Raw genomic sequence first — 21,407 nt, 5'->3', positions numbered from 1 at the left:
CAATTGTGCAGTGGGGCTCAGGACCACGCGGCGCAGAGACTGTTATTGAAGCCACAGGTGATAGACAGGGAGGGAGGGACGTAAAACCAGCCCAGTCTGAAACACACAAACAAACTAATATTCCTTAACCTCCAAAGGCAGGTTTTGAAATTTCAAATTGGAAATCCGGGACAGACAGCACATCCCTTTGAAACAGACACAGAATGATGAGGGTCTGATAGCACACCATTTTACAGAGACAGAGAATGATCTCGGACAGACAGCAAATCCCCTTAAAAGGGACACGGAAATAGAATGAATAAAAACAGATAAATATTTAAAACTCGGCAGGTCGTGCAGATTTTGTGGAGGAAGAATCCGGTTTCACGTTCTGTCGGATAATAATTCCGATATTTCTGGAAAAAGTTAAAGATTACAGATGTTTTCAACAAAAATAGCGCCTGGAAAAAATACGCAGCGAGAAATGTCAAATGGGAACTTTTGTGATACAGCGGAACGAAGGAGTGATGAAATAATACATGGCACAATGGAGAAAGGCAAAGTGGGTGGTAATCGGGCAATAACGTAACAAAGGATGGGCCAGAGGAAGTGTTAGTGGGAATAGCAGAACCATTACCAGACAATGGGAGCGGTGCTTATCATCCGATACGTTGAACCTAATGTTGAGTCCAGAAGACGAGAACATGCCTACAATATAGGGTATCACCGCCTTTTAATCAGACCAGGCAGCTTTGCCAGCCCGGATTCATTTCCTGTATGCTTTGAATTCGGCAGCCAAGGGACGAATTCAAAAAGCAGCTTCTCTCATCTTTTCAGCTCTAGAGACACAGGACGCACACATGTTCAGGGCAGAGGTGGAGATTGACGCTGAATGTATGCTTATCCCAATTGAGGTGAACTTATCCGTACAGACAGGAAGATATACTGATCAAGTATCGGCCGGAACCAAACAAGGCTTTAAGGTTATCCAACGAGTCACAGAGCCGAGTACCTCTGAGATATTTTAACTTTACTCAGTTTGGCGGGATTCACTTTGCTCTGGGATTTGGATGCTAAGGGAACATCGTCGTAAAATCACACGTTTTAACGTGAAATACGTCTGTTTTCTCACATGTCGAGCGGCTGTTAGAAGCGGAACTTTGAGTAAAACATGGCGGGGCTCGTCCGGGATTTGGCCCGTGACCTCTCGCATTTCAAATGTGATCAATCCGAAGGGAGAATCATAACCGTGGACCAACGAGCCGCCGACAGTGAAAAGCGCAGCTCTCAGATTCTGACGGTGGTGAGAAATGATATTATGGCCCATCGTGCATGTGCTGTCTCTCAGATACCTATCTAATTAGTGCCCCTCGCCATTGTACTGCAACTGTTCTCCTTTTGACGAATATATTATTAATTTTAGACATTACATGAGGAAAGTACTGCATCCCTGTAAGTAAAAGGGGAATTTGGCGATGAGGTGAAAGTCAAAAAGTGGTCAAGCTGCAAGGCAACGACGACGAGAATGGGATTCGAACCCATGCGTACAGAGCACAATGGATTAGCAGTCCATCGCCTTAACCTCTCGGCCAGCTCGTCTCTGCTATAGGACATCGTCAGCCATTCAATCTCCTGCTTTTTGTATCCAAACAGAAATAATGTGCAAGAAAGTCCACTTCACAGCTTGCTCTGCCCGTGCATGCAGATCGACAATGATGAAAACTTGCCATTAGATTCTTAAAGCAAACAGCCTTCCTTCACTTCAGGTGAGTGACTGGAAGAGATGGTTGATTTCTCGGCAGAATCACAACAAAGCATATAAAATTTCACGTAGCGAGCTAAGTTGACCGCGGCAGGACTCGAACCTGCAATCTTCTGATAACTTTGCGGTTGTAATCGAAGTCAGACGCCTTATCCATTAGGCCACGCGGCCGCTGCCAGCACCATTCATTGTGTTGTTGTATATATTGCGAGCAAATTCGGGGCAACTGCAATATCAAGGAGTGGATTTAGGAAAAGATGAGCATATTTCGAGTGAATGAACAGATGCACTGCGATCTGGGTGCGCACCGGCGCAGGCAACCCCAATGTAAATTGGAACACTATAGTTTAACAATTCGGTCATTGCAGCTGAAATCATACTCCTTCTCAAACAATACAGGATGAGCCGGGTTTATGAGAAAATCCGTTTTAAAGGGAAAGATTATGAACCGGAACTGACAACCAGCCCATTTAAACAGACACAGAATGATCCGGGATTGCAAGGACATCCCTTTTACCCAGATGCAGAATGACCCTTGACTGACAGCAGTTCACTTTTAAAAGAATAAAGTGAGATTTCGCTCATCCCTGAAGGCAATTGTGCAGTGGGGCTCAGGACCACGCGGCGCAGAGACTGTTATTGAAGCCACAGGTGATAGACAGGGAGGGAGGGACGTAAAACCAGCCCAGTCTGAAACACACAAACAAACTAATATTCCTTAACCTCCAAAGGCAGGTTTTGAAATTTCAAATTGGAAATCCGGGACAGACAGCACATCCCTTTGAAACAGACACAGAATGATGAGGGTCTGATCGCACACCATTTTACAGAGACAGAGAATGATCTCGGACAGACAGCAAATCCCCTTAAAAGGGACACGGAAATAGAATGAATAAAAACAGATAAATATTTAAAACTCGGCAGGTCGTGCAGATTTTGTGGAGGAAGAATCCGGTTTCACGTTCTGTCGGATAATAATTCCGATATTTCAGGAAAAAGTTAAAGATTACAGATGTTTTCAACAAAAATAGCGCCTGGAAAAAATACGCAGCGAGAAATGTCAAATGGGAACTTTTGTGATACAGCGGAACGAAGGAGTGATGAAATAATACATGGCACAATGGAGAAAGGCAAAGTGGGTGGTAATCGGGCAATAACGTAACAAAGGATGGGCCAGAGGAAATGTTAGTGGGAATAGCAGAACCATTACCAGACAATGGGAGCGGTGCTTATCATCCGATACGGTGAACCTAATGTTGAGGCCAGAAGACGAGAACATGCCTACAATATAGGGTATCACCGCCTTTTAATCAGACCAGGCAGCTTTGCCAGCCCGGATTGATTTCCTGTATGCTTTGAATTCGGCAGCCAAGGGACGAATTCAAAAAGCAGCTTCTCTCATCTTTTCAGCTCTAGAGACACAGGACGCACACATGTTCAGGGCAGAGGTGGAGATTGACGCTGAATGTATGCTTATCGCAATTGAGGTGAACTTATCCGTACAGACAGGAAGATATACTGATCAAGTATCGGCCGGAACCAAACAAGGCTTTAAGGTTATCCAACGAGTCACAGAGCCGAGTACCTCTGAGATATTTTAACTTTACTCAGTTTGGCGGGATTCACTTTGCTCTGGGATTTGGATGCTAAGGGAACATCGGCGTAAAATCACACGTTTTAACGTGAAATACGTCTGTTTTCTCACATGTCGAGCGGCTGTTTGAAGCGGAACTTTGAGTAAAACATGGCGGGGCTCGTCCGGGATTTGGCCCGTGACCTCTCGCATTTCAAATGTGATCAATCCGAAGGGAGAATCATAACCATGGACCAACGAGCCGCCGACAGTGAAAAGCGCAGCTCTCAGATTCTACGGTGGTGAGAAATGATATCATGGCCCATCGTGCATGTGCTGTCTCTCAGATACCTATGTAATTAGTGCCCCTCGCCATTGTACTGCAACTGTTCTCCTTTTGACGAATATATTATTAATTTGAAACATTGCATGAGGAAAGTACTGCATCCCTGCAAGTAAAAGGGGAATTTGGCGATTTGGTGAAATGTGAATGTCATAAAGTGGTTAAGCTGCAAGTCAACGACGACGAGAATGGGATTCGAAGCCATGTGTGCAGAGCACAATGGATGAGCAGTCCATCGCCTTAACCTCTCGGCCACCTCGTCTCTGCTATAAGACATCGTCAGCCATTCAATCTCCTGCTTTTTGTATCCAAACAGAAATAATGTGCAAGAAAGTCCACTTCACAGCTTGCTCTGCCCGTGCATGCAGATCGACAATGATGAAAACTTGCCATTAGATTCTTAAAGCAAACAGCCTTCCTTCACTTCAGGTGAGTGACTGGAAGAGATGGTTGATTTCTCGGCAGAATCACAACAAAGCATATAAAATTTCACGTAGCGAGCTAAGTTGACCGCGGCAGGACTCGAACCTGCAATCTTCTGATAACTTTGCGGTTGTAATCGAAGTCAGACGCCTTATCCATTAGGCCACGCGGCCGCTGCCAGCACCATTCATTGTGTTGTTGTATATATTGCGAGCAAATTCGGGGCAACTGCAATATCAAGGAGTGGATTTAGGAAAAGATGAGCATATTTCGAGTGAATGAACAGATGCACTGCGATCTGGGTGCGCACCGGCGCAGGCAACCCCAATGTAAATTGGAACACTATAGTTTAACAATTCGGTCATTGCAGCTGAAATCATACTCCTTCTCAAACAATACAGGATGAGCCGGGTTTATGAGAAAATCCGTTTTAAAGGGAAAGATTATGAACCGGAACTGACAACCAGCCCATTTAAACAGACACAGAATGATCCGGGATTGCAAGGACATCCCTTTTACCCAGATGCAGAATGACCCTTGACTGACAGCAGTTCACTTTTAAAAGAATAAAGTGAGATTTCGATCATCCGTGAAGGCAATTGTGCAGTGGGGCTCAGGACCACGCGGCGCAGAGACTGTTGTTGAAGCCACAGGTGATAGACAGGAAGGGAGGGACGTAAAACCAGCCCAGTCTGAAACACACAAACAAACTAATATTCCTTAACCTCCAAAGGCAGGTTTTGAAATTTCAAATTGGAAATCCGGGACAGACAGCACATCCCTTTGAAACAGACACAGAATGATGAGGGTCTGATAGCACACCATTTTACAGAGACAGAGAATGATCTCGGACAGACAGCAAATCCCCTTAAAAGGGACACGGAAATAGAATGAATAAAAACAGATAAATATGTAAAACTCGGCAGGTCGTGCAGATTTTGTGGAGGAAGAATCCGGTTTCACGTTCTGTGGGATAATAATTCCGATATTTCAGGAAAAAGTTAAAGATTACAGATGTTTTCAACAAAAATAGCGCCTGGAAAAAATACGCAGCGAGAAATGTCAAATGGGAACTTTTGTGATACAGCGGAACGAAGGAGTGATGAAATAATACATGGCACAATGGAGAAAGGCAAAGTGGGTGGTAATCGGGCAATAACGTAACAAAGGATGGGCCAGAGGAAGTGTTAGTGGGAATAGCAGAACCATTACCAGACAATGGGAGCGGTGCTTATCATCCGATACGTTGAACCTAATGTTGAGGCCAGAAGACGAGAACATGCCTACAATATAGGATATCACCGCCTTTTAATCAGACCAGGCAGCTTTGCCAGCCCGGATTGATTTCCTGTATGCTTTGAATTCGGCAGCCAAGGGACGAATTCAAAAAGCAGCTTCTCTCATCTTTTCAGCTCTAGAGACACAGGACGCACACATGTTCAGGGCAGAGGTGGAGATTGACGCTGAATGTATGCTTATCCCAATTGAGGTGAACTTATCCGTACAGACAGGAAGATATACTGATCAAGTATCGGCCGGAACCTAACAAGGCTTTAGGTTATCCAACGAGTCACAGCGCCGAGTACCTCTGAGATATTTTAACTTTACTCAGTTTGGCGGGATTCACTTTGCTCTGGGATTTGGATGCTAAGGGAACATCGGCGTAAAATCACACGTTTTAACGTGAAATACGTCTGTTTTCTCACATGTCGAGCGGCTGTTAGAAGCGGAACTTTGAGTAAAACATGGCGGGGCTCGTCCGGGATTTGGCCCGTGACCTCTCGCATTTCAAATGTGATCAATCCGAAGGGAGAATCATAACCATGGACCAACGAGCCGCCGACAGTGAAAAGCGCAGCTCTCAGATTCTGACGGTGGTGAGAAATGATATTATGGCCCATCGTGCATGTGCTGTCTCTCAGATACCTATGTAATTAGTGCCCCTCGCCATTGTACTGCAACTGTTCTCCTTTTGACGAATATATTATTAATTTGAAACATTACATGAGGAAAGTACTGCATCCCTGCAAGTAAAAGGGGAATTTGGCGATTTGGTGAAATGTGAATGTCATAAAGTGGTTAAGCTGCAAGTCAACGACGACGAGAATGGGATTCGAAGCCATGCGTGCAGAGCACAATGGATGAGCAGTCCATCGCCTTAACCTCTCGGCCACCTCGTCTCTGCTATAAGACATCGTCAGCCATTCAATCTCCTGCTTTTTGTATCCAAACAGAAATAATGTGCAAGAAAGTCCACTTCACAGCTTGCTCTGCCCGTGCATGCAGATCGACAATGATGAAAACTTGCCATGAGATTCTTAAAGCAAACAGCCTTCCTTCACTTCAGGTGAGTGACTGGAAGAGATGGTTGATTTCTCGGCAGAATCACAACAAAGAATATAAAATTTCACTTAGCGAGCTAAGTTGACCGCGGCAGGACTCGAACCTGCAATCTTCTGATAACTTTGCAGTTGTAATCGAAGTCAGACGCCTTATCCATTAGGCCACGCGGCCGCTGCCAGCGCCATTCATTGTGTTGTTGTATATATTGCGAGCAAATTCGGGGCAACTGCAATATCAAGGAGTGGATTTAGGAAAAGATGAGCATATTTCGAGTGAATGAACAAATGCACTGCGATCTGGGTGCGCACCGGCGCAGGCAACCCCAATGTAAATTGGAACACTATAGTTTAACAATTCGGTCATTGCAGCTGAAATCATACTCCTTCTCAAACAATACAGGATGAGCCGGGTTTATGAGAAAATCCGTTTTAAAGGGAAAGATTATGAACCGGAACTGACAACCAGCCCATTTAAACAGACACAGTATGATCCGGGATTGCAAGGACATCCCTTTTACCCAGATGCAGAATGACCCTTGACTGACAGCAGTTCACTTTTAAAAGAATAAAGTGAGATTTCGATCATCCCTGAAGGCAATTGTGCAGTGGGGCTCAGGACCACGCGGCGCAGAGACTGTTATTGAAGCCACAGGTGATAGACATGGAGGGAGGGACGTAAAACCAGCCCAGTCTGAAACACACAAACAAACTAATATTCCTTAACCTCCAAAGGCAGGTTTTGAAATTTCAAATTGGAAATCCGGGACAGACAGCACATCCCTTTGAAACAGACACAGAATGATGAGGGTCTGATAGCACACCATTTTACAGAGACAGAGAATGATCTCGGACAGACAGCAAATCCCCTTAAAAGGGACACGGAAATAGAATGAATAAAAACAGATAAATATTTAAAACTCGGCAGGTCGTGCAGATTTTGTGGAGGAAGAATCCGGTTTCACGTTCTGTCGGATAATAATTCCGATATTTCAGGAAAAAGTTAAAGATTACAGATGTTTTCAACAAAAATAGCGCCTGGAAAAAATACGCAGCGAGAAATGTCAAATGGGAACTTTTGTGATACAGCGGAACGAAGGAGTGATGAAATAATACATGGCACAATGGAGAAAGGCAAAGTGGGTGGTAATCGGGCAATAACGTAACAAAGGATGGGCCAGAGGAAGTGTTAGTGGGAATAGCAGAACCATTACCAGACAATGGGAGCGGTGCTTATCATCCGATACGTTGAACCTAATGTTGAGGCCAGAAGACGAGAACATGCCTACAATGTCGGGTATCACCGCCTTTTAATCAGACCAGGCAGCTTTGCCAGCCCGGATTGATTTCCTGTATGCTTTGAATTCGGCAGCCAAGGGACGAATTCAAAAAGCAGCTTCTCTCATCTTTTCAGCTCTAGAGACACAGGACGCACACATGTTCAGGGCAGAGGTGGAGATTGACGCTGAATGTATGCTTATCCCAATTGAGGTGAACTTATCCGTACAGACAGGAAGATATACTGATCAAGTATCGGCCGGAACCAAACAAGGCTTTAAGGTTATCCAACGAGTCACAGAGCCGAGTACCTCTGAGATATTTTAACTTTACTCAGTTTGGCGGGATTCACTTTGCTCTGGGATTTGGATGCTAAGGGAACATCGGCGTAAAATCACACGTTTTAACGTGAAATACGTCTGTTTTCTCACATGTCGAGCGGCTGTTAGAAGCGGAACTTTGAGTAAAACATGGCGGGGCTCGTCCGGGATTTGGCCCGTGACCTCTCGCATTTCAAATGTGATCAATCCGAAGGGAGAATCATAACCATGGACCAACGAGCCGCCGACAGTGAAAAGCGCAGCTCTCAGATTCTGACGGTGGTGAGAAATGATATTATGGCCCATCGTGCATGTGCTGTCTCTCAGATACCTATCTAATTAGTGCCCCTCGCCATTGTACTGCAACTGTTCTCCTTTTGACGAATATATTATTAATTTTAGACATAACATGAGGAAAGTACTGCATCCCTGTAAGTAAAAGGGGAATTTGGCGATGAGGTGAAAGTCAAAAAGTGGTCAAGCTGCAAGGCAACGACGACGAGAATGGGATTCGAACCCATGCGTGCAGAGCACAACGGATTAGCAGTCCATCGCCTTAACCTCTCGGCCAGCTCGTCTCTGCTATAGGACATCGTCAGCCATTCAATCTCCTGCTTTTTGTATCCAAACAGAAATAATGTGCAAGAAAGTCCACTTCACAGCTTGCTCTGCCCGTGCATGCAGATCGACAATGATGAAAACTTGCCATGAGATTCTTGAAGCAAACAGCCTTCCTTCACTTCAGGTGAGTGACTGGAAGAGATGGTTGATTTCTCGGCAGAATCACAACAAAGAATATAAAATTTCACTTAGCGAGCTAAGTTGACCGCGGCAGGACTCGAACCTGCAATCTTCTGATAACTTTGCGGTTGTAATCGAAGTCAGACGCCTTATCCATTAGGCCACGCGGCCGCTGCCAGCGCCATTCATTGTGTTGTTGTATATATTGCGAGCAAATTCGGGGCAACTGCAATATCAAGGAGTGGATTTAGGAAAAGATGAGCATATTTCGAGTGAATGAACAAATGCACTGCGATCTGGGTGCGCACCGGCGCAGGCAACCCCAATGTAAATTGGAACACTATAGTTTAACAATTCGGTCATTGCAGCTGAAATCATACTCCTTCTCAAACAATACAGGATGAGCCGGGTTTGTGAGAAAATCCGTTTTAAAGGGAAAGATTATGAACCGGAACTGACAACCAGCCCATTAAACAGACACAGTATGATCCGGGATTGCAAGGACATCCCTTTTACCCAGATGCAGAATGACCCTTGACTGACAGCAGTTCACTTTTAAAAGAATAAAGTGAGATTTCGATCATCCCTGAAGGCAATTGTGCAGTGGGGCTCAGGACCACGCGGCGCAGAGACTGTTATTGAAGCCACAGGTGATAGACATGGAGGGAGGGACGTAAAACCAGCCCAGTCTGAAACACACAAACAAACTAATATTCCTTAACCTCCAAAGGCAGGTTTTGAAATTTCAAATTGGAAATCCGGGACAGACAGCACATCCCTTTGAAACAGACACAGAATGATGAGGGTCTGATAGCACACCATTTTACAGAGACAGAGAATGATCTCGGACAGACAGCAAATCCCCTTAAAAGGGACACGGAAATAGAATGAATAAAAACAGATAAATATTTAAAACTCGGCAGGTCGTGCAGATTTTGTGGAGGAAGAATCCGGTTTCACGTTCTGTCGGATAATAATTCCGATATTTCTGGAAAAAGTTAAAGATTACAGATGTTTTCAACAAAAATAGCGCCTGGAAAAAATACGCAGCGAGAAATGTCAAATGGGAACTTTTGTGATACAGCGGAACGAAGGAGTGATGAAATAATACATGGCACAATGGAGAAAGGCAAAGTGGGTGGTAATCGGGCAATAACGTAACAAAGGATGGGCCAGAGGAAGTGTTAGTGGGAATAGCAGAACCATTACCAGACTATGGGAGCGGTGCTTATCATCCGATACGTTGAACCTAATGTTGAGGCCAGAAGACGAGAACATGCCTACAATATAGGGTATCACCGCCTTTTAATCAGACCAGGCAGCTTTGCCAGCCCGGATTGATTTCCTGTATGCTTTGAATTCGGCAGCCAAGGGACGAATTCAAAAAGCAGCTTCTCTCATCTTTTCAGCTCTAGAGACACAGGACGCACACATGTTCAGGGCAGAGGTGGAGATTGACGCTGAATGTATGCTTATCCCAATTGAGGTGAACTTATCCGTACAGACAGGAAGGTATACTGATCAAGTATCGGCCGGAACCAAACAAGGCTTTAAGCTTATCCAACGAGTCACAGAGCCGAGTACCTCTGAGATATTTTAACTTTACTCAGTTTGGCGGGATTCACTTTGCTCTGGGATTTGGATGCTAAGGGAACATCGGCGTAAAATCACACGTTTTAACGTGAAATACGTCTGTTTTCTCACATGTCGAGCGGCTGTTAGAAGCGGAACTTTGAGTAAAACATGGCGGGGCTCGTCCGGGATTTGGCCCGTGACCTCTCGCATTTCAAATGTGATCAATGCGAAGGGAGAATCATAACCATGGACCAACGAGCCGCCGACAGTGAAAAGCGCAGCTCTCAGATTCTGACGGTGGTGAGAAATGATATTATGGCCCATCGTGCATGTGCTGTCTCTCAGATACCTATCTAATTAGTGCCCCTCGCCATTGTACTGCAACTGTTCTCCTTTTGACGAATATATTATTAATTTTAGACATTACATGAGGAAAGTACTGCATCCCTGTAAGTAAAAGGGGAATTTGGCGATGAGGTGAAAGTCAAAAAGTGGTCAAGCTGCAAGGCAACGACGACGAGAATGGGATTCGAACCCATGCGTGCAGAGCACAATGGATTAGCAGTCCATCGCCTTAACCTCTCGGCCAGCTCGTCTCTGCTATAGGACATCGTCAGCCATTCAATCTCCTGCTTTTTGTATCCAAACAGAAATAATGTGCAAGAAAGTCCACTTCACAGCTTGCTCTGCCCGTGCATGCAGATCGACAATGATGAAAACTTGCCATGAGATTCTTGAAGCAAACAGCCTTCCTTCACTTCAGGTGAGTGACTGGAAGAGATGGTTGATTTCTCGGCAGAATCACAACAAAGAATATAAAATTTCACTTAGCGAGCTAAGTTGACCGCGGCAGGACGCGAACCTGCAATCTTCTGATAACTTTGCGGTTGTAATCGAAGTCAGACGCCTTATCCATTAGGCCACGCGGCCGCTGCCAGCGCCATTCATTGTGTTGTTGTATATATTGCGAGCAAATTCGGGGCAACTGCAATATCAAGGAGTGGATTTAGGAAAAGATGAGCATATTTCGAGTGAATGAACAGATGCACTGCTATCTGGGTGCGCACCGGCGCAGGCAACCCCAATGTAAATTGGAACACTATAGTTTAACAATTCGGTCATTGCAGCTGAAATCATACTCCTTCTCAAACAATACAGGATGAGCCGGGTTTATGAGAAAATCCGTTTTAAAGGGAAAGATTATGAACCGGAAATGACAACCAGCCCATTTAAACAGACACAGAATGATCCGGGATTGCAAGGACATCCCTTTTACCCAGATGCAGAATGACCCTTGACTGACAGCAGTTCACTTTTAAAAGAATAAAGTGAGATTTCGATCATCCCTGAAGGCAATTGTGCAGTGGGGCTCAGGACCACGCGGCGCAGAGACTGTTCTTGAAGCCACAGGTGATAGACAGGCAGGAAGGAGGGAGGGAGGGAGGCCAAACCAGCCCAGTCTGAAATATATAAATATTTAACATTTTAAGAAAATAAATGCATTTAAATTGTATTTAAAAAAATTGAATTTGAGTTGTTTTAATGAAATAAATAATTGATTCATAATCTATGTATTTTTTTATTGAACGAAGGCTGTGTAACTATAGGAATTCCATTGGGAAATGAGAGGCGCAGTCAATAACTCCCCAAACACAGTAAGCCCATGGTGGAAGACAAGCCATGAGGGAAGACGTGGGCTACAAGGGCGATCTTTTAAAGTCGAGTGTGTCTTTCCGCTGGATCTGACAGCAGCTGCTTGTGCTGTGAAAGAGGTCAAATGTAAGAGAGCGCAGCGCAGGCAGAACAGAAAAAGCATATTTATTTTGCAAGTTAAAAATTTGGGATTATATATAAATATACACATATATATATATGTATACATGTATAAATAAAGTCAGTCAGTCAGTCATGTCTTGTATTGGTTTGATTTGATTTGAATTTGCAAATAAGGATGGAGGATGTCGTCATGTCACACAGCCCACACGCAAGCCCTGCCTAAAATCGCTATATTTCTAACTTGTGTATTTTCCCTTCTTTCCGATGTGGAATAGCAAAATCCCACAGCAGATTCTTCAACCGTCAGAGAGTCCACGAAGGAGTGATCAATCAAATCGGTACGGTTTCAAGTTGCATGTAATGCATTTTTCTCACATGACAGTAAGATCGCACAGCACGTTTGCACACTCTCTAGTTTACACAAAAACACAAGCAAACTAAAATTCGTTAACCTCCAAAGGCAGGTTTTGAAATTGGAAATTGGAAATCTGGGACAGACAGCACATCCCTTTGAAACAGACACAGAATGATGAGGGTCTGATAGCACACCATTTTAAAGAGACAGAGAATGATCTCGGACAGACAGCAAATCCCCTTAAAAGGGACACAGAAATATAATGAATAAAAACAGATAAATATGTAAAACTCGGCAGGTGGTGCAGATTTTGTGGAGGAAGAATCCGATTTCACGTTCTGTCGGATAATCATTCCGATATTTCAGGAAAAAGTTAAAGATTACAGATGTTTTCAACAAAAACAGCGCCTGGAAAAAATACGCAGGGAGAAAGATCAAATGGGAACGTCTGTGATACAGCGGAACGCAGGAGTGATATAAATAATACATGGCACAATGGAGAAAGGCAAAGTGGGTGGTAATCGGGCAATAACGTAACAAAGGATGGTCCAGAGGAGGTGTTAGTGGGAATAGCAGAACCATTACCAGACAATGGGAGCAGTGCTTATCATCCGATACGTTGAACCTAATGTTGAGGCCAGAAGACGAGAACATGCCTACAATATAGGGTATCACCGCCTTTTAATCAGACCAGGCAGTTTTGCCAGCCCGGATTGATTTCCTGTATGCTTTGAATTCGGCAGCCAAGGGACGAATTCAAAAAGCAGCTTCTCTCATCTTTTCAGCTCTAGAGACACAGGACGCACACATGTTCAGGGCAGAGGTGGAGATTGACGCTGAATGTATGCTTATCCCAATTGAGGTGAACTTATCCGTACAGACAGGAAGATATACTGATCAAGTATCGGCCGGAACCAAACAAGGCTTTAAGGTTATCCAACGAGTCACAGAGCCGAGTACCTCTGAGATATTTTAACTTTACTCAGTTTGGCGGGATTCACTTTGCTCTGGGATTTGGATGCTAAGGGAACATCGGCGTAAAATCACACGTTTTAACGTGAAATACGTCTGTTTTCTCACATGTCGAGCGGCTGTTAGAAGCGGAACTTTGAGTAAAACATGGCGGGGCTCGTCCGGGATTTGGCCCGTGACCTCTCGCATTTCAAATGTGATCAATCCGAAGGGAGAATCATAACCATGGACCAACGAGCCGCCGACAGTGAAAAGCGCAGCTCTCAGATTCTGACGGTGGTGAGAAATGATATTATGACCCATCGTGCATGTGCTGTCTCTCAGATACCTATCTAATTAGTGCCCCTCGCCATTGTACTGCAACTGTTCTCCTTTTGACGAATATATTATTAATTTGAGACATTACATGAGGAAAGTACTGCATCCCTGTAAGTAAAAGGGGAATTTGGCGATGTGGTGATATGTGAATGTCATAAAGTGCTTAAGCTGCAAGGCAACGACGACGAGAATGGGATTCGAACCCATGCGTGCAGAGCACAATGGATTAGCAGTCCATCGCCTTAACCTCTCGGCCAGCTCGTCTCTGCTATAGGACATCGTCAGCCATTCAATCTCCTGCTTTTTGTATCCAAACAGAAATAATGTGCAAGAAAGTCCACTTCACAGCTTGCTCTGCCCGTGCATGCAGATCGACAATGATGAAAACTTGCCATTAGATTCTTAAAGCAAACAGCCTTCCTTCACTTCAGGTGAGTGACTGGAAGAGATGGTTGATTTCTCGGCAGAATCACAACAAAGAATATAAAATTTCACTTAGCGAGCTAAGTTGACCGCGGCAGGACTCGAACCTGCAATCTTCTGATAACTTTGCAGTTGTAATCGAAGTCAGACGCCTTATCCATTAGGCCACGCGGCCGCTGCCAGCGCCATTCATTGTGTTGTTGTATATATTGCGAGCAAATTCGGGGCAACTGCAATATCAAGGAGTGGATTTAGGAAAAGATGAGCATATTTCGAGTGAATGAACAAATGCACTGCGATCTGGGTGCGCACCGGCGCAGGCAACCCCAATGTAAATTGGAACACTATAGTTTAACAATTCGGTCATTGCAGCTGAAATCATACTCCTTCTCAAACAATACAGGATGAGCCGGGTTTATGAGAAAATCCGTTTTAAAGGGAAAGATTATGAACCGGAACTGACAACCAGCCCATTTAAACAGACACAGTATGATCCGGGATTGCAAGGACATCCCTTTTACCCAGATGCAGAATGACCCTTGACTGACAGCAGTTCACTTTTAAAAGAATAAAGTGAGATTTCGATCATCCCTGAAGGCAATTGTGCAGTGGGGCTCAGGACCACGCGGCGCAGAGACTGTTATTGAAGCCACAGGTGATAGACATGGAGGGAGGGACGTAAAACCAGCCCAGTCTGAAACACACAAACAAACTAATATTCCTTAACCTCCAAAGGCAGGTTTTGAAATTTCAAATTGGAAATCCGGGACAGACAGCACATCCCTTTGAAACAGACACAGAATGATGAGGGTCTGATAGCACACCATTTTACAGAGACAGAGAATGATCTCGGACAGACAGCAAATCCCCTTAAAAGGGACACGGAAATAGAATGAATAAAAACAGATAAATATTTAAAACTCGGCAGGTCGTGCAGATTTTGTGGAGGAAGAATCCGGTTTCACGTTCTGTCGGATAATAATTCCGATATTTCAGGAAAAAGTTAAAGATTACAGATGTTTTCAACAAAAATAGCGCCTGGAAAAAATACGCAGCGAGAAATGTCAAATGGGAACTTTTGTGATACAGCGGAACGAAGGAGTGATGAAATAATACATGGCACAATGGAGAAAGGCAAAGTGGGTGGTAATCGGGCAATAACGTAACAAAGGATGGGCCAGAGGAAGTGTTAGTGGGAATAGCAGAACCATTACCAGACAATGGGAGCGGTGCTTATCATCCGATACGTTGAACCTAATGTTGAGGCCAGAAGACGAGAACATGCCTACAATGTCGGGTATCACCGCCTTTTAATCAGACCAGGCAGCTTTGCCAGCCCGGATTGATTTCCTGTATGCTTTGAATTCGGCAGCCAAGGGACGAATTCAAAAAGCAGCTTCTCTCATCTTTTCAGCTCTAGAGACACAGGACGCACACATGTTCAGGGCAGAGGTGGAGATTGACGCTGAATGTATGCTTATCCCAATTGAGGTGAACTTATCCGTACAGACAGGAAGATATACTGATCAAGTATCGGCCGGAACCAAACAAGGCTTTAAGGTTATCCAACGAGTCACAGAGCCGAGTACCTCTGAGATATTTTAACTTTACTCAGTTTGGCGGGATTCACTTTGCTCTGGGATTTGGATGCTAAGGGAACATCGGCGTAAAATCACACGTTTTAACGTGAAATACGTCTGTTTTCTCACATGTCGAGCGGCTGTTAGAAGCGGAACTTTGAGTAAAACATGGCGGGGCTCGTCCGGGATTTGGCCCGTGACCTCTCGCATTTCAAATGTGATCAATCCGAAGGGAGAATCATAACCATGGACCAACGAGCCGCCGACAGTGAAAAGCGCAGCTCTCAGATTCTGACGGTGGTGAGAAATGATATTATGGCCCATCGTGCATGTGCTGTCTCTCAGATACCTATCTAATTAGTGCCCCTCGCCATTGTACTGCAACTGTTCTCCTTTTGACGAATATATTATTAATTTTAGACATAACATGAGGAAAGTACTGCATCCCTGTAAGTAAAAGGGGAATTTGGCGATGAGGTGAAAGTCAAAAAGTGGTCAAGCTGCAAGGCAACGACGACGAGAATGGGATTCGAACCCATGCGTGCAGAGCACAACGGATTAGCAGTCCATCGCCTTAACCTCTCGGCCAGCTCGTCTCTGCTATAGGACATCGTCAGCCATTCAATCTCCTGCTTTTTGTATCCAAACAGAAATAATGTGCAAGAAAGTCCACTTCACAGCTTGCTCTGCCCGTGCATGCAGATCGACAATGATGAAAACTTGCCATGAGATTCTTGAAGCAAACAGCCTTCCTTCACTTCAGGTGAGTGACTGGAAGAGATGGTTGATTTCTCGGCAGAATCACAACAAAGAATATAAAATTTCACTTAGCGAGCTAAGTTGACCGCGGCAGGACTCGAACCTGCAATCTTCTGATAACTTTGCGGTTGTAATCGAAGTCAGACGCCTTATCCATTAGGCCACGCGGCCGCTGCCAGCGCCATTCATTGTGTTGTTGTATATATTGCGAGCAAATTCGGGGCAACTGCAATATCAAGGAGTGGATTTAGGAAAAGATGAGCATATTTCGAGTGAATGAACAAATGCACTGCGATCTGGGTGCGCACCGGCGCAGGCAACCCCAATGTAAATTGGAACACTATAGTTTAACAATTCGGTCATTGCAGCTGAAATCATACTCCTTCTCAAACAATACAGGATGAGCCGGGTTTGTGAGAAAATCCGTTTTAAAGGGAAAGATTATGAACCGGAACTGACAACCAGCCCATTAAACAGACACAGTATGATCCGGGATTGCAAGGACATCCCTTTTACCCAGATGCAGAATGACCCTTGACTGACAGCAGTTCACTTTTAAAAGAATAAAGTGAGATTTCGATCATCCCTGAAGGCAATTGTGCAGTGGGGCTCAGGACCACGCGGCGCAGAGACTGTTATTGAAGCCACAGGTGATAGACATGGAGGGAGGGACGTAAAACCAGCCCAGTCTGAAACACACAAACAAACTAATATTCCTTAACCTCCAAAGGCAGGTTTTGAAATTTCAAATTGGAAATCCGGGACAGACAGCACATCCCTTTGAAACAGACACAGAATGATGAGGGTCTGATAGCACACCATTTTACAGAGACAGAGAATGATCTCGGACAGACAGCAAATCCCCTTAAAAGGGACACGGAAATAGAATGAATAAAAACAGATAAATATTTAAAACTCGGCAGGTCGTGCAGATTTTGTGGAGGAAGAATCCGGTTTCACGTTCTGTCGGATAATAATTCCGATATTTCTGGAAAAAGTTAAAGATTACAGATGTTTTCAACAAAAATAGCGCCTGGAAAAAATACGCAGCGAGAAATGTCAAATGGGAACTTTTGTGATACAGCGGAACGAAGGAGTGATGAAATAATACATGGCACAATGGAGAAAGGCAAAGTGGGTGGTAATCGGGCAATAACGTAACAAAGGATGGGCCAGAGGAAGTGTTAGTGGGAATAGCAGAACCATTACCAGACTATGGGAGCGGTGCTTATCATCCGATACGTTGAACCTAATGTTGAGGCCAGAAGACGAGAACATGCCTACAATATAGGGTATCACCGCCTTTTAATCAGACCAGGCAGCTTTGCCAGCCCGGATTGATTTCCTGTATGCTTTGAATTCGGCAGCCAAGGGACGAATTCAAAAAGCAGCTTCTCTCATCTTTTCAGCTCTAGAGACACAGGACGCACACATGTTCAGGGCAGAGGTGGAGATTGACGCTGAATGTATGCTTATCCCAATTGAGGTGAACTTATCCGTACAGACAGGAAGGTATACTGATCAAGTATCGGCCGGAACCAAACAAGGCTTTAAGCTTATCCAACGAGTCACAGAGCCGAGTACCTCTGAGATATTTTAACTTTACTCAGTTTGGCGGGATTCACTTTGCTCTGGGATTTGGATGCTAAGGGAACATCGGCGTAAAATCACACGTTTTAACGTGAAATACGTCTGTTTTCTCACATGTCGAGCGGCTGTTAGAAGCGGAACTTTGAGTAAAACATGGCGGGGCTCGTCCGGGATTTGGCCCGTGACCTCTCGCATTTCAAATGTGATCAATGCGAAGGGAGAATCATAACCATGGACCAACGAGCCGCCGACAGTGAAAAGCGCAGCTCTCAGATTCTGACGGTGGTGAGAAATGATATTATGGCCCATCGTGCATGTGCTGTCTCTCAGATACCTATCTAATTAGTGCCCCTCGCCATTGTACTGCAACTGTTCTCCTTTTGACGAATATATTATTAATTTTAGACATTACATGAGGAAAGTACTGCATCCCTGTAAGTAAAAGGGGAATTTGGCGATGAGGTGAAAGTCAAAAAGTGGTCAAGCTGCAAGGCAACGACGACGAGAATGGGATTCGAACCCATGCGTGCAGAGCACAATGGATTAGCAGTCCATCGCCTTAACCTCTCGGCCAGCTCGTCTCTGCTATAGGACATCGTCAGCCATTCAATCTCCTGCTTTTTGTATCCAAACAGAAATAATGTGCAAGAAAGTCCACTTCACAGCTTGCTCTGCCCGTGCATGCAGATCGACAATGATGAAAACTTGCCATGAGATTCTTGAAGCAAACAGCCTTCCTTCACTTCAGGTGAGTGACTGGAAGAGATGGTTGATTTCTCGGCAGAATCACAACAAAGAATATAAAATTTCACTTAGCGAGCTAAGTTGACCGCGGCAGGACGCGAACCTGCAATCTTCTGATAACTTTGCGGTTGTAATCGAAGTCAGACGCCTTATCCATTAGGCCACGCGGCCGCTGCCAGCGCCATTCATTGTGTTGTTGTATATATTGCGAGCAAATTCGGGGCAACTGCAATATCAAGGAGTGGATTTAGGAAAAGATGAGCATATTTCGAGTGAATGAACAGATGCACTGCTATCTGGGTGCGCACCGGCGCAGGCAACCCCAATGTAAATTGGAACACTATAGTTTAACAATTCGGTCATTGCAGCTGAAATCATACTCCTTCTCAAACAATACAGGATGAGCCGGGTTTATGAGAAAATCCGTTTTAAAGGGAAAGATTATGAACCGGAAATGACAACCAGCCCATTTAAACAGACACAGAATGATCCGGGATTGCAAGGACATCCCTTTTACCCAGATGCAGAATGACCCTTGACTGACAGCAGTTCACTTTTAAAAGAATAAAGTGAGATTTCGATCATCCCTGAAGGCAATTGTGCAGTGGGGCTCAGGACCACGCGGCGCAGAGACTGTTCTTGAAGCCACAGGTGATAGACAGGCAGGAAGGAGGGAGGGAGGGAGGCCAAACCAGCCCAGTCTGAAATATATAAATATTTAACATTTTAAGAAAATAAATGCATTTAAATTGTATTTAAAAAAATTGAATTTGAGTTGTTTTAATGAAATAAATAATTGATTCATAATCTATGTATTTTTTTATTGAACGAAGGCTGTGTAACTATAGGAATTCCATTGGGAAATGAGAGGCGCAGTCAATAACTCCCCAAACACAGTAAGCCCATGGTGGAAGACAAGCCATGAGGGAAGACGTGGGCTACAAGGGCGATCTTTTAAAGTCGAGTGTGTCTTTCCGCTGGATCTGACAGCAGCTGCTTGTGCTGTGAAAGAGGTCAAATGTAAGAGAGCGCAGCGCAGGCAGAACAGAAAAAGCATATTTATTTTGCAAGTTAAAAATTTGGGATTATATATAAATATACACATATATATATATGTATACATGTATAAATAAAGTCAGTCAGTCAGTCATGTCTTGTATTGGTTTGATTTGATTTGAATTTGCAAATAAGGATGGAGGATGTCGTCATGTCACACAGCCCACACGCAAGCCCTGCCTAAAATCGCTATATTTCTAACTTGTGTATTTTCCCTTCTTTCCGATGTGGAATAGCAAAATCCCACAGCAGATTCTTCAACCGTCAGAGAGTCCACGAAGGAGTGATCAATCAAATCGGTACGGTTTCAAGTTGCATGTAATGCATTTTTCTCACATGACAGTAAGATCGCACAGCACGTTTGCACACTCTCTAGTTTACACAAAAACACAAGCAAACTAAAATTCGTTAACCTCCAAAGGCAGGTTTTGAAATTGGAAATTGGAAATCTGGGACAGACAGCACATCCCTTTGAAACAGACACAGAATGATGAGGGTCTGATAGCACACCATTTTAAAGAGACAGAGAATGATCTCGGACAGACAGCAAATCCCCTTAAAAGGGACACAGAAATATAATGAATAAAAACAGATAAATATGTAAAACTCGGCAGGTGGTGCAGATTTTGTGGAGGAAGAATCCGATTTCACGTTCTGTCGGATAATCATTCCGATATTTCAGGAAAAAGTTAAAGATTACAGATGTTTTCAACAAAAACAGCGCCTGGAAAAAATACGCAGGGAGAAAGATCAAATGGGAACGTCTGTGATACAGCGGAACGCAGGAGTGATATAAATAATACATGGCACAATGGAGAAAGGCAAAGTGGGTGGTAATCGGGCAATAACGTAACAAAGGATGGTCCAGAGGAGGTGTTAGTGGGAATAGCAGAACCATTACCAGACAATGGGAGCAGTGCTTATCATCCGATACGTTGAACCTAATGTTGAGGCCAGAAGACGAGAACATGCCTACAATATAGGGTATCACCGCCTTTTAATCAGACCAGGCAGTTTTGCCAGCCCGGATTGATTTCCTGTATGCTTTGAATTCGGCAGCCAAGGGACGAATTCAAAAAGCAGCTTCTCTCATCTTTTCAGCTCTAGAGACACAGGACGCACACATGTTCAGGGCAGAGGTGGAGATTGACGCTGAATGTATGCTTATCCCAATTGAGGTGAACTTATCCGTACAGACAGGAAGATATACTGATCAAGTATCGGCCGGAACCAAACAAGGCTTTAAGGTTATCCAACGAGTCACAGAGCCGAGTACCTCTGAGATATTTTAACTTTACTCAGTTTGGCGGGATTCACTTTGCTCTGGGATTTGGATGCTAAGGGAACATCGGCGTAAAATCACACGTTTTAACGTGAAATACGTCTGTTTTCTCACATGTCGAGCGGCTGTTAGAAGCGGAACTTTGAGTAAAACATGGCGGGGCTCGTCCGGGATTTGGCCCGTGACCTCTCGCATTTCAAATGTGATCAATCCGAAGGG

The 21,407-nt window shown here is 44.4% G+C and overlaps 16 non-coding genes across 16 annotated transcripts; all 16 read right to left on the bottom strand.

Annotated features, from left to right (window-relative positions):
• Positions 1 to 1,496: 1,496 nt before the first annotated feature.
• trnas-gcu (transfer RNA serine (anticodon GCU)) lies at positions 1,497 to 1,578 on the bottom strand. The gene has a single exon. It is a non-coding gene; the product is annotated as a tRNA-Ser (tRNA).
• Positions 1,579 to 1,823: 245 nt separating this feature from the next.
• On the bottom strand, positions 1,824 to 1,912 carry trnar-ucg (transfer RNA arginine (anticodon UCG)). Its single transcript is given in 2 exon segments — positions 1,824 to 1,859; positions 1,876 to 1,912. It is a non-coding gene; the product is annotated as a tRNA-Arg (tRNA).
• A 1,925-nt stretch (positions 1,913 to 3,837) lies between these two features.
• On the bottom strand, positions 3,838 to 3,919 carry trnas-gcu (transfer RNA serine (anticodon GCU)). The gene has a single exon. It is a non-coding gene; the product is annotated as a tRNA-Ser (tRNA).
• A 245-nt stretch (positions 3,920 to 4,164) lies between these two features.
• Positions 4,165 to 4,253, bottom strand: trnar-ucg (transfer RNA arginine (anticodon UCG)). The gene is given in 2 exon segments: positions 4,165 to 4,200; positions 4,217 to 4,253. It is a non-coding gene; the product is annotated as a tRNA-Arg (tRNA).
• Positions 4,254 to 6,178: 1,925 nt separating this feature from the next.
• On the bottom strand, positions 6,179 to 6,260 carry trnas-gcu (transfer RNA serine (anticodon GCU)). The gene has a single exon. It is a non-coding gene; the product is annotated as a tRNA-Ser (tRNA).
• A 245-nt stretch (positions 6,261 to 6,505) lies between these two features.
• Positions 6,506 to 6,594, bottom strand: trnar-ucg (transfer RNA arginine (anticodon UCG)). Its single transcript is given in 2 exon segments — positions 6,506 to 6,541; positions 6,558 to 6,594. It is a non-coding gene; the product is annotated as a tRNA-Arg (tRNA).
• A 1,919-nt stretch (positions 6,595 to 8,513) lies between these two features.
• On the bottom strand, positions 8,514 to 8,595 carry trnas-gcu (transfer RNA serine (anticodon GCU)). The gene has a single exon. It is a non-coding gene; the product is annotated as a tRNA-Ser (tRNA).
• Positions 8,596 to 8,840: 245 nt separating this feature from the next.
• On the bottom strand, positions 8,841 to 8,929 carry trnar-ucg (transfer RNA arginine (anticodon UCG)). Its single transcript is given in 2 exon segments — positions 8,841 to 8,876; positions 8,893 to 8,929. It is a non-coding gene; the product is annotated as a tRNA-Arg (tRNA).
• A 1,918-nt stretch (positions 8,930 to 10,847) lies between these two features.
• trnas-gcu (transfer RNA serine (anticodon GCU)) lies at positions 10,848 to 10,929 on the bottom strand. The gene has a single exon. It is a non-coding gene; the product is annotated as a tRNA-Ser (tRNA).
• A 245-nt stretch (positions 10,930 to 11,174) lies between these two features.
• On the bottom strand, positions 11,175 to 11,263 carry trnar-ucg (transfer RNA arginine (anticodon UCG)). Its single transcript is given in 2 exon segments — positions 11,175 to 11,210; positions 11,227 to 11,263. It is a non-coding gene; the product is annotated as a tRNA-Arg (tRNA).
• Positions 11,264 to 13,936: 2,673 nt separating this feature from the next.
• Positions 13,937 to 14,018, bottom strand: trnas-gcu (transfer RNA serine (anticodon GCU)). Its single transcript has one exon. It is a non-coding gene; the product is annotated as a tRNA-Ser (tRNA).
• A 245-nt stretch (positions 14,019 to 14,263) lies between these two features.
• Positions 14,264 to 14,352, bottom strand: trnar-ucg (transfer RNA arginine (anticodon UCG)). The gene is given in 2 exon segments: positions 14,264 to 14,299; positions 14,316 to 14,352. It is a non-coding gene; the product is annotated as a tRNA-Arg (tRNA).
• A 1,919-nt stretch (positions 14,353 to 16,271) lies between these two features.
• Positions 16,272 to 16,353, bottom strand: trnas-gcu (transfer RNA serine (anticodon GCU)). Its single transcript has one exon. It is a non-coding gene; the product is annotated as a tRNA-Ser (tRNA).
• Positions 16,354 to 16,598: 245 nt separating this feature from the next.
• On the bottom strand, positions 16,599 to 16,687 carry trnar-ucg (transfer RNA arginine (anticodon UCG)). The gene is given in 2 exon segments: positions 16,599 to 16,634; positions 16,651 to 16,687. It is a non-coding gene; the product is annotated as a tRNA-Arg (tRNA).
• A 1,918-nt stretch (positions 16,688 to 18,605) lies between these two features.
• trnas-gcu (transfer RNA serine (anticodon GCU)) lies at positions 18,606 to 18,687 on the bottom strand. Its single transcript has one exon. It is a non-coding gene; the product is annotated as a tRNA-Ser (tRNA).
• Positions 18,688 to 18,932: 245 nt separating this feature from the next.
• On the bottom strand, positions 18,933 to 19,021 carry trnar-ucg (transfer RNA arginine (anticodon UCG)). The gene is given in 2 exon segments: positions 18,933 to 18,968; positions 18,985 to 19,021. It is a non-coding gene; the product is annotated as a tRNA-Arg (tRNA).
• Between the last annotated feature and the right edge of the window lie 2,386 nt (positions 19,022 to 21,407).

This window comes from Pristiophorus japonicus, unplaced genomic scaffold, assembly GCF_044704955.1.
Source record: "Pristiophorus japonicus isolate sPriJap1 unplaced genomic scaffold, sPriJap1.hap1 HAP1_SCAFFOLD_80, whole genome shotgun sequence".
NCBI lineage: Eukaryota > Metazoa > Chordata > Chondrichthyes > Pristiophoridae > Pristiophorus > Pristiophorus japonicus.
Note: the sequence above shows the minus strand (reverse complement) of the source record. Positions and strands in the feature narration are given on the sequence as shown.